Consider the following 12275-nt stretch of genomic DNA (forward strand, 5'->3'; position numbering starts at 1 on the left):
ACGAGGAGCAGGATACCCACCTACCTACCTTCCTGTCAGGCTTCCTCATTTTCCACTACTTCGCAGACCGTTTCACAAAACGTTATATGCAAATCGCATTTGGCATACATATTTAGCAGTTGTTGCCAAACAGCCAAGGGAGTCTACACTGAGGGAAATGTTTGGAAATCTAAATTTATGTCTAAAAGTAGCAATCAAAAATTTAAAAGACTAAATTATATGAAAAGTGGCCTTGTTTTGATTTGGACTCCCTTTTTCAGGGAATTATAAACCCTAGTAATTTCTATATCACCCCCATTGATTTACCAGAAAAAGTGCCCTCTTAATAACTAGAATTTCCCACAGTGCACGTCCAAGCTGGAGCTTCTCCGCCCGGCATTAGCATATGCCAGCGACAGTTGGCTCCTGGCAAGGTTACACAAGCAAACGCACACGATAAATAGGATATTGAAGTCACAGTTGGTGGGGGGCGGACACCACGCCCCCCACCCCCCCTTCAGCCCACTTAGTACGCATTCCAAAGTCAGCAGTCCGCCCCGCCCATGTAAGATACTTCAGAGATATATTCTCTGCTCTTTTCGGGTCGCATTAAAAGTAAAAGGAAAACATTTTTGTGCCGCTTGTGCTACTATTTATAAATGTGCCGGACATCGATATGTGCCCATGGATATGGATGAGCTGAGATATCTCTTGCCGAGATAATACGTTTAACTTGGGCTGATAAAAAATGCAGCCGGCTTTTAGGCGCTGCCAAATTCTCCACAGGAGCTGGAGGGGGGAAGGTGACTTATCCGGGACAAAGTTGGTCGGCAAATTATTGGAATCGCTTTGCCTTGATTCTCGAGCCGGGGAAACTTTGAGTTTTGCTAATTGAAAAGCACAAAACGGGCGGCGGAAGAAGCCGTTTGGTCAAAAGGAAATTAATTGCAAATGACAAACACTTGACCGTAGGATATCCTTTCAATTTTAAGTTTTTTTCCAACAGCCAACCGGATATATCCTAGTGCCATTTGCCAGGTCATCGATGGCATTTAATTTCCGTGCTGGCGCCAAAAACTTTAAGCTGCTGCCCCGGAGGCATATTCTCGCAAAAGTTTCGCCAATGGAAACTTGCCGAATTCTCCCGGCCAGGTGAGCCAAAATTTTCTGGCCTCTCTACAGTCTCACCTCTCTGTTACACTCCACCTGCAGCGCCAAATCCGTGAAGTTTACCAACTATGGGAATGGCCAACACCAACAAATCATCGGGCATACCCACTATATAAATAATCCGAGCAAACAAAGCTGGCCGGCGATACATGAAAAGTTGCAGGGATGAGCGGGGCCAGGGGAAGAAGTAGAGGGAGGACCAGGCAGAGACTGAGCCAAAGGGTACCAGCTGCGGGTACAGTATTACAGGGATGTATATACATATATTTTTTTTGGCAAAGCAAACGTCACTAGAAATTTAAGATACATATTGTAATTTGCATAAATTGTTTTTGTTGCGCCAGAGAATTAATTTCATAATGAGATGTGATCAAAGATTATTGGAAGGAAAGTGGAAAGTGTATTAACTTAATATTTTGTAAAACTAAACTAGTAATCTCAAAATAAAGAATAAAAAATAATTCAAAATTAAGGGGGGCTATAAAAATCACTAGTTTTTTTTAAATAAAATAAAATTTTTTATCCCTAAAAACAAATCAAGCTTCATGGAATATTTTATATTTTGTTGCACATTTTCAGACATTTTATGGTAAAAGATTTCAAAACAGAAATGTGTGTAGATTATAAAAGAAAGTTTATTTCTAGCTATGTTCTGACCAAGAAATTAAAAAAAAAATAGTTTATAAATAAAAATAACAAATATTCTTTAAAATAATGGTAAAAAATATCCAAGAATCCACTTAAAAATTATAAAAATTAGAATTTGCTCACTATATTCTAGGCAATATTTTCTTTTATTCTGATTCTTTCAACAAACCCCTTCTAAATATAGTCTTCATTAGGCTTAAAATTATTCTGAGACAGCTTTAAACATATCCCACATTCAGTACAGAGTTAACAAGTATTTAGTATATTCACATTTATAGAAAAATTCATTTAGAAAGCATGTTCATGCTATTTAATCCTTAAAAGATATACATATATAAATGTATCTATTTTTCCCATTTAAGCCTAAAAAATAACAAAGTATCTAAAAATATATTTTAAGCGTGGTGAAAATCTATCTTAAACAACTTGAAATACTTTCTAAAACCAGTATAGAGTTGAACAATCTGTAAATTCTGATTGCAATTGTATAATTTTATTTAAACTATAAAAGTTACATGTTTGAAATGGTTACTATTTTCCCCGCTTAAGTTTTAAAACTCTCAAAACATTTCTTTTATCAAAATATATCTTTAAAGTGTTCAAAATCTATCTCAAACATCTTGAAATATTTCAAAATGACACCTACAGAGTTACCACTGTATCGATGTGACATCTCCGTGGCAATCAGGCGTCCACCTAGTCGCGGCCGTGGCTGTTGTAATTTTAACGACACCGGCGACAGTCGCGACAGTTTGGTGCTCCACCTGTCTCCTACCTCTTGGATAGCCCCTCCGCCATGGTTTTCCTGCCTTTCATTCCCTCTATTTTTTTTTTAGACCCCGTCGCCGTCGCCGTCTGGCATTGCGGTTAATGAAAACTGCGATTTTACTTTGGGGAAATTGGGTCGCTGCTCTTGTTTCTGTTTTCCGCTCTTGCACCCGCGCCCGCCTCCATCTCTGTCTCTCTCTCTGTGTTGCCGTCTCTGTCCCTATAGCTATACCCGTCTCTTTCGCCGTCTGCCGGTTTAGCTGTTTTTCATGCTGTGGAAAAACTGCTCGTTTTGCATTTACTTACTGGCGGCTGCTGCCATTTACTGGAGCCCTTATTCTCTCTACTTGTTTTCTTTCTTTTCGGTTGTCGCTCCATTTTTCCTTTTTTTATACAATTTTTTTTTAATATATATATATATATATTTTTTTTTTGCTGGCAGCCAACACCAAAAGCAGAAGAAAAGTCGCGGGGAATGAAGCACAACAAATTTGTCTGCCGAGAATTTCCATACAATTTACTCTTTAGAAGTGAACTATTTGGTCGTTGAATAAATAAGCAAACAGATCATAAAGCGATACGGAGTGCTAAATAGTCAAATAAATTGTTAAGTTTTATCTGGATCTCTTGAGGATGTTGGTAGCAAAGTCATAGAGGGATATAGATATTATAAGCTCTATAAAAAATATATGAGATATGAAACGTTTTACTAAAACTTAAAGTTGTGTAAGAAACGCTTTATAATTGTAATATTATTTTTAAAATATGAAAATAAAGACAAGAACTTTTACTTTTACATATTTTTAGTTGGTTTTGATATTTAACGACATTATAAATGTGTGTGAACATTAATCTTAAATTATAAAATATGTTTATTAATGAGTACTTTAACTTTTGGTTTTCTTTCACTTCTGTTTTGTACACAGAAGAACTTCCTGCAGTAAATCCAACCAATTTCACAGTCAAAGTGCCCCAAGTCATGGATTGATTTTACTGTAAACTACAGTATAAAGTAAATGCAACCAATTTCACAGTCAAAGTGCCCCAATCCAGACACATGGGTAACGCGTTACGTCCTATGACTGCTCTACAGTAAATCCAACCACGATTGTGCCGTAAAAAGAGTCCAACCTACGAATGTTCTACAAATTTTCTGCATATGAATTAAATTGATAGTAATTAACAGAATAATCTTTTTAAATAAAAACGTATTGAAATACTAAAAACATCTTCCAAATGTTCACTGTATTCACCTCCTAAAATATTTAACTATAAACTCTATTTCTCGTTGACACTTTCCCCGGATAAACCCAATTCAATTGTTGAGCTTACAAATCTCTTGCATTATTGCACAATGATAATCATTGTACAGAGCATTGTAGGGACTCCCAAAAAACATGTTCGAGGACAAAAGAAGTCGAAACACTTTTTATCTGACACATTCAAGTTGGCTTACTGGAGGGAAATACTAGTTTTGCTTCTTTTTTTTCCTGCTTTGGCGCCCTTTGGTCTCCGTTTTTGGCAAAAATGTCTCGAAGGATTTGGCCTCTCCCCTCGGCAATTCTCCATTTCACCATTTCTCTTACTTCAAACTCTCTGCTGGTGGTAAATCCATAATCAGTGTCGACTTAGCGTCCAGTTTAGCGTTTGGCTTTGGCCATTTCCATAGATAATTTAAGAAGTTGCCGGGCACAAGGCCATAAATAAACACACAGCCAAGCCACCCACATTTTTACACGGCAAATTACACACGGCTTAAAGGAAAAACAAGGGGAATATGGAAAGGCTCTACTATGTACAGTTGAGGATAAAATAATAGTTTTAAGGCAAATACAATTTAAATAATATATATAAATATGTGAAAAATATAGTCTTTAAATTAAGTATACGCACTTCAACAATTTGCTTATTAAAAACTGCCCAGCTTAAAGCTCTTTGAAACCTCTTAGTTGATAGCAAACCATTAAAAGTAAGGACACCTTGTTAATATATTAAATTATACAAGGTTTTATCCTTTTTGTGCGCTTTTTCCTTTCTATTATTTTGATCTGAGCTGTATATGTGTGTTTATAGTGGAATATTTTCACGCCTCAATAGCGCACATTTGTCTTGTGTAGACGGGCCAGCGTTTTCAACGTTATCATTTTAAGCAGGCGCACAGGGTGCCCATGTCCTCTGTCCCAGAACAAGGACGTGAACAGGCCAGGAGACGTGGGTTTAAGCGGGGAAAAGATACAAGGGAGAAGGACCAAGAATGGAGGGCAGTCTGCTGGCTGAACATAAAATGCACTTGGCCGTGTGTCTCTGGCGTCTGGCAGGTTTCGATTGGAGGGGACTCCTCCTGGACTAAGCTGGACTGTGCACTGCAGTTTAAAGCCGAAAACAACTTGGAACCGAGTGCTTGAAATTCTGTAAAATTGGATATGGCCAAGCCAGTGGTTTTACACACCCCAAAAAATACAAACCCAAAAAAGGTGTAAATGGAGCAAGAACACCTACAGTCTCACTTACCAAAAGTGGAATTATTTTAAAGCAGGCAACGTTGCTTCGAATTTAATTTTTAACAAGACTCCGGGTCAGGTTTTTCCTGCTCTTAAGGCTCTTTTAATTTGAATTTCTGTAGAATCCAGCCATCGTTAGTGGATCTAGACTGTACTTGAATAGTATTTACAGGCACTCAATGTGTCCAACTAATCGAGCCAGAGCCAAAGATACATGGCACCTAATAGGCTCTGACCAGGAGAGGAGGAAGGATACTTGGCACCCAAGCACTGGACACTGGACACTGGACACTAGACACTGGACACTAGACACTGCCCACTGGCCACTGGATGTAGATTTTTTAAATAATTTATCAAATGCCAAATGTCGTGCTGTGGCATTGTTGATGCTCTTTCGGCTTTTTTGGCTTGTAATGAAATTAAATATTGATGCGGGCCAAGAAAAATACAGAATATCTGAATATTGGAAAGGCTGAAAACCACAGGCCCAATAAAACTGCTCATAGGCATTAGGTAATCAAAATGTTAGCCAAGCCAAGGCATTTTACGCAATTTTACAAATTCAACTTTCCGTCTCTTCGTCTCCTTCTGTCCTTTTGAGCCAGAGTCCGTCTTGAGAGCCTGTCTGAGTCATTTTATTACTTTGAGCATTTTTGAGCATTTGGGCAAATACTTTTCATGCATTTTTAAATTGAAGCAATTATGAGGCAACTGGCTTAGTAAAGACATTTTCTTCTCCTTTAATTGGCGGCCAAGCTGCAGCTGCAGTCTTGAGCTGCATTTCCTCAGTTTTGTGTAAGAGATGCCGGAGTGGATTGTAAAATCGAAGAAGATCTAGCCTAAAAAGTTGCGCATAGAAATTCATTTAACAATTTGTGGTTTTGCTTACGAATTGTTTGCCAAAAAAAAAAAAAAAGAGTAAGAAATAATTCCCAAGGAAAGAAATACAAGTTGCCAAAGTGTATACATTTGAGGTGTCCAAGCAAACCGATAAATTGGTTGGCAATTATAAACCAAATATTTGCATATCTCGAGTGCAACAGCAACAACCACAACACAGCACTTATTCCCAATTCAAATGGAATTAGAGAGACTTCAGGCATCATTATTGGCCAAATGGAAATTTATATAAATTTCTAGAAAAAGTATTTTCAGCTTAAAGTTGTTAAAAGTATAAAACTAATCCTTTGTGTAGCACAACAATTTTAAAAAGATTCATTTATCCCTAGTTTCGTAGTTATTTTAATATATTTTAGATAGTAGTTATTTTTCTTTCTTTCTTTTTTAGATTTACTGGGCTATTTGTTTCCCTTCTCTATTTATAATTTATTGAATTCATATGGAACTATAAGAACTAATAAAACTTATTAAAACCTTAGTAAAACATTTTAGCCATCTACTGTAACATTGTTTATCTTGTTAAGCCAACTTTTCTTCAATTCAAAGACCAATTCACAAGGTCAAAGGGTGTGAAGAGAAGTGAACACTTCAGACAATTCAAACAGAAGGCAAAAAGCTTTGTTAAACTACTTTCATTCATCTAAATTCCTTTTATGAAAGCCAGAAAAGCACAAAAAACGGGAACAAAAAATGTTAAAATTACTTTGAAAATAAAAAAACCAAGATGAGCTACGAAGAGGAAGTTATAAAGTTAAGATTACTATTCTGGAAATTGTTTTACTATTAGTGTGAAATTTTTAAATATTTAGCATCCCAATTTTGTGTAGATTAGTATAGTAATTCTTTAATGTTATTGGAAAATGTTTTAAAACTCAAAAACCTTCTTCAATATACTCAGAACTTTCTTTTAATAAATTTAAATAACAGAGCAGCTTGTAAATTTATCTAAAATTACACTTAAATTTTATAAAAAAAAGCCCCACATAATATCTATACTCATATGCCTCTTAGTACTCGGTAATTATATTAAATATGGCTCTATCTTTATATCAAAACACCCAAATTATGGCTTGTGTAAACTGGAAAAGTATGAAATTGTTGCCTCATTTACAAACCCCCATTTCGAGCTTTGTTAATTTGTAATAAATTTAACCGGTTGATTTAGATGATTTTGGCAATGCTTTTATCTAATGCACACTGAACAAATAGCCCATAATACTATATTATAGCCATTTCCGATTTAGCCCAAAACCGCATATGTAAACACTCCCACAGACATACGTAATCGCGTGAAAGCCAACAGCACACGCTTCGAATAAAATCTGTTAATGACAATAAAGTGTAAAAACATAAAATCCTGTAATTGTCGAGTGCATGGAAATGAAATTTGTAAAACGCCAACCACACAGACCAGATACTGTGTTGATTTTGCCCTCTCACTCTCAAACTTATATAACGTTGATATTGCATAATTTGTACAATGTGTCGCCAGTAGACCGAGCGAGTTATGTTTGTTAATTTCCATGTTGTAAATAAATAATTAAATTACTTTGCCGGGCATGCATCATAATGGGGCAACCAGCCGCCGGAAGGAGACCCAATAAAGTACACAACACAGATATTAAGTTGTTTTTAATGTGCTCGAAATGCTGTCATCCTGTGGAGGTCTGGGACTCGTACAAGAATGTCACTGGGGCCAGGCAGGCGGCCATCATCGTCATCATCAGAATGGCAACGAAATCGAATTACTTCCGTATGTTGTGGCAACATTCACTTGAATATATCCCAGCCCTTCCGCACATATAGTATATCCCCAATTCAGGCCGCCGCTGCAACTGCAGCTCCATCTCGACACTTTACTTGTCCTTGTCAGCCTTTACACAGGCACACACACACCCCGGAGCCCTTTTTCCTCACAGATTTTCACCCGTTTTGCCCCCAAGTTTTTCCTCCCCAACTTGTTGGACTTTTGCAACGGTTCGTGGGCTGCAGTCGCAGCAGTTCGGCTTACACACAATTTACAAAATAACCCCAACTCACCCACTCACTCTCACAATCCCTTCCAGGATAACTCCCCAGGCCTCATCCCTGCCCCAGGATAACGCAGGCCCTTCAGTCAGTCACTCAGTCAGCGTCGGGCTGGGAGAGTGTGTAAATTGTCTTGTGTAAATATGCAAATTTTTCTTATTTTTCATACTCTATCTGGCACCAGGGAATTAAAACTTTGACCATAACTAGAATTAGCTCGAACTGCAAAACTCATGCGAAAATGCAAATAATTATTGTAATGGAACTCTGATTTTCTTAAGGAGTTGAAGAAGAACAACTGACTTCCTTAAAAAAAAGGTTTCTGAAATATGTTATTACATACAATTTGTACAAATTTATTATTTTATGTATTTTTAGAATTGTTATGCTAGAAAACATTGCACTGTCCATTTTTACAAAAGATTTATATGCCCAAGACTTATGAGAAGTAATTTTATTTGTTATATATTTAAATAATATCCTACAGCTACAATTCCTACTTTATATTTGTTATGTGGGTAGTTAGGTATAAGTGGTGAAGCTCCGTTCTAGAGCTTCCAATTAGAGTCCACTATTTCTATATACTAGTCAAAAGTTTATGCTAATAAATATATTACAAATATCAGAATGATTTCAGATATTTCTTTATTAATTCTTGTATTTTTCTGTTTACTTTGAATAAAAATAGAATGCATTTTCCTATAAAATTAAATACTTTATAGAATAAAACGTTGGAAAAAAAGTTATAAAAAAATACCTTTTTTGGAATTTCATATTATTCTTTAAAGCCTGAAGCATCTGTTATTTTATTTGAAAAATTCTTATACATTTTTATAACGGATCTTAAAAGTATTATAAACACTAAACAATTTTCTAAATAACAATTATTTAGAAGTATACACGCATCCTATGTTTAACTTTCAAAAATTCTTTAAACGTCAGCCTCTGAAAATGAGGACGCTGTTAAATAAATGGTTTAAGTTACATTTTTTAAACGAGGAAAATCTGCATATGGAAAAATAAGAATGTGTTCAAGAAAAAAAGAAGCTATAAGCTGAAGCATTTAAAACATTTTTAGAATTTGTAATGACTTGATCCAGCGATGGGCACGCCGTGGCTCAATTTGCTCACGCTGCTCAAACCGTTATCTTTTTTCGGAGGCGCCAGCATGTCGCACAATTGCAGACGCACAAGTGCAGTGCTCGCGATCAGCGAACCGTGAAGATTTACAAAAACAACCACACTGACCTTTGGCGCAGGTAGCGAGCCCATCGCCGCGATCCCGAGTTTGCAACAACAAAACACAAGCGACCCGAACTCGCACATCGTCCCAAAAACAAGAACAATTTTAAAGGGAACTGTGCGGCTAGCGTTGACTTCTGCACTAAAGAAAAAAGTTTGGATTTCTTTTGCAGTCGTTTTTCTTAGGCGGATATAAATGCACGCAAAAATGACTGCAGATATTGATCTACTCAAAAAGTTTTTGTCAGTGTATTTTCTCGGCTCGCACATTCTGTGTGTCGCGTGGGTGCGACACTTCGCAACGCTGGGGGTTGTTGTTGATTTTTTTTTTTCAGCGAGCTGCTGCTCAAACCGTTAGATCTCGTGCCCATCGCTGACTTGATCTCTTCAGTCGGCTTCGATTTCGAAAAATCAAAGGCGCAACGTTGGCCAAATACAACAAAAAGAACTTGTCAATAGACTAGTAGCAGCTGTGGTTACGATCGTTTCATTGGCGCTACTCAAATCATCAGACAACTTTCTAACTATTGCTAATTTTCTTGGTACTTTACTAGCTAGAGCCCGTTGGAAATCCTAAGCGTCGATTGATTCGAAGGCAAAAGCAAACTTCGAAATTCGGCAATAGTTCTTTTTGTTGTTTTTGAACCAGTTGACAAGAAAATAGTTTGATACCAATTTTGTTGTATCTTTTAAATGAATATTTTTCAAGGCTACTTTTTCAAGAAACAATGATTTAAATATATGCATTGATTTTTTATAAAGAGATAGATATTTTGATTTCCCAAGTTTTACAGTAAGCACTGTCTGAAAGAATTCTCAAATTTTCATCATTTTCTACCTTTGTTTAAAAGAAAATCCGCATGAGAGTATCACAAATATCGACATCCTGAGTTCTTCCTGTCAATCCTGTTTTTATTGTCAACATGTTTGTTGTTACTGCTAGTGTTGTGCTTGTGTGTGTGTGTGTGTTTGAGCGAATCAAGGGCGTAGTGGGCGGCGGGGCGTTGGCAGTTCGTGTAAACAAACCAAGGCGTCGGATTAAAAAGTTTTGCATTACAAAGAGTTTTCGGTGGCAGGGCGACGAAAGGAAGCTTGGGAAAATGTTTTGATTATTTAACTGCAAGTTACGATAAAACTAATTGCAATTACAAGCGGACTTCTCCCACTCTCTGTCCCTGTCCCTGTTTCTGTCTCTGTCTCTGGTTATGGCCCTAATGAAATTGGCAATGCCAAGGCTGACGATTCAGCACAACTCAAACTTCGCACTGCAGTTTTATTGGCTCGGTCAATTCAAACTCAATAGTTTTCTCTCTTTGTTGGCCTTTTGCATAAATTTGCCTTGGGCGATATTGATTTCCATTACAAATCCAATATTAAACTATGCCCCTGAGAGCGATTACTCGATTTCTAACGTTTGCTTACTTACTTAAACCTTTTGTAATTCACCTGCCTGCACTTGCACCTGCACACACACAAACACACACACAGACACTTTCAAATGTGGTTGTTACAAAAGATCATTAAGAAAATAGATATCCTTCCCGTCGGAGTTGTCTTTTAATCTGTGAAAATAGTCACAGCACACTTTTGAGCTCAGAGTTTGCCAAGTTATTTGTATTATTTATGTTTGCTTGGGGATGTAATAACCACTAAATATATAAATTATTGTTATCTTAATTGGCAAAGGTTGTTTATAGCATTGGTGTCTTGGAATATTTTTTTTTACAGAAATTAAAACAGAACGAACATCAAGAATGTTGTTTGTTAAATAACGAACTAAAGCACTATATTCCTTTACCTTGATTTCTACTTTAAAAATGTATATTTTATGACTAGTAAATTGTTTTTTAAAAAACTACATAGACAATAAATATATTTAATAGTTTCAATAATAATTAAAAACCATATTAAATATAATTAAATATAGGCATTTATTTGAAAACGTCAAATATTTATTTAAATATTATCTTTTGTTTTGAAAATTTTTTGTTTATATTTTAAAACATGTAACATACTTTAAAGATATTTTAAACATATTTTTAGGGCGCAATAAACTTTTTTTTTGGCTTACAAGAAAGACGTTTATTAAGATATTCTTTTCTTGTAATGTTTGCATCATATTTATTTAAAAACTCTTGATAAATGTATAAAATATAAATTACAAATTGATTACCTTAAAATATTTTTTTTTTCTAATTTGTAATTCATTTATGTATATTTATATATATTTTCTTAGTTTTTCTTGTTCGCTATTTTTGTAATAAAACTGTTAAATATGAAACCACTTTATAAGATATTTGTATATCTTATTTTTCCTGCCCAATCAAAATTTTAAAGTAAAATAACGACTCTTAATATATAGTTTTTAAAGCCATATTCTTCTGCTTTTCATACCCATATATTTATTTAATATTTTTCTATGCTGTGCTCTCAAGTTATTCGAGCCAAAAACCACTTAATAAAATTCCAACCACACGAAGACTCACTCGCTCTCTCTTCCCGCAGAAAAGCATTTTACAAGCACTTCAAGTAACTAACCAACAAAACCCAGGTAACACAAACTCACCTGCTCTTATTTGACCTTATGCGGCTGCAACTTGTTGACTTTAATGAAAATGCACTCAGAGGCTCAGTGGCTGGCTGGCTGGCGTCGCACACACACGAGATGCCCGCACAATGCACAACAAGTTAATATGAATTAGCTGTCTGTGTAGCTAGCTGGCGTATCTCTTGGAAAGTATCTGTATCTGGGTTTCCTTTCTTATCAAAAAACGGCACACGTTAGAACACCAACGAAAAAAAAAGGACAAACAAAAAAGCGGGTGGCGCACACAGAGAAACGCGAAAACACTGGCTAAAACTTGGCTAACATGTCTGGCTAATTAGCGTTTCTAGCACTCTGCCTTTACAGAGGAGCCGTGGCTGCATCGATGTAAACAGGACTTTACAGGACTTGGCTGGCTGTCGGTGGACGAGTGTTGGTTGTTGGCCGCTTGGCTGCTTGACTGCTTTGGCTAGACGGTGTCCTTTGAAGGGCCT

General features: G+C 36.3%; 1 protein-coding gene across 1 annotated transcript in view; it reads right to left on the reverse strand.

Moving 5' to 3' along the window:
* LOC138929012 (sex determination protein fruitless-like) overlaps positions 1 to 12055 on the reverse strand; it is a 33988-nt gene extending 21933 nt beyond the window's left edge. Inside the window, exon 1 of the mRNA XM_070287475.1 lies at positions 11803 to 12055. The gene's annotated coding sequence lies outside the window, so the exon portion shown is untranslated. The remainder of the gene's footprint in view (positions 1 to 11802) is intronic.
* Positions 12056 to 12275: the final 220 nt, after the last annotated feature.

This window comes from Drosophila kikkawai, chromosome 3R, assembly GCF_030179895.1.
Source record: "Drosophila kikkawai strain 14028-0561.14 chromosome 3R, DkikHiC1v2, whole genome shotgun sequence".
In the NCBI taxonomy this organism is placed as follows: Eukaryota; Metazoa; Arthropoda; class Insecta; order Diptera; family Drosophilidae; genus Drosophila; species Drosophila kikkawai.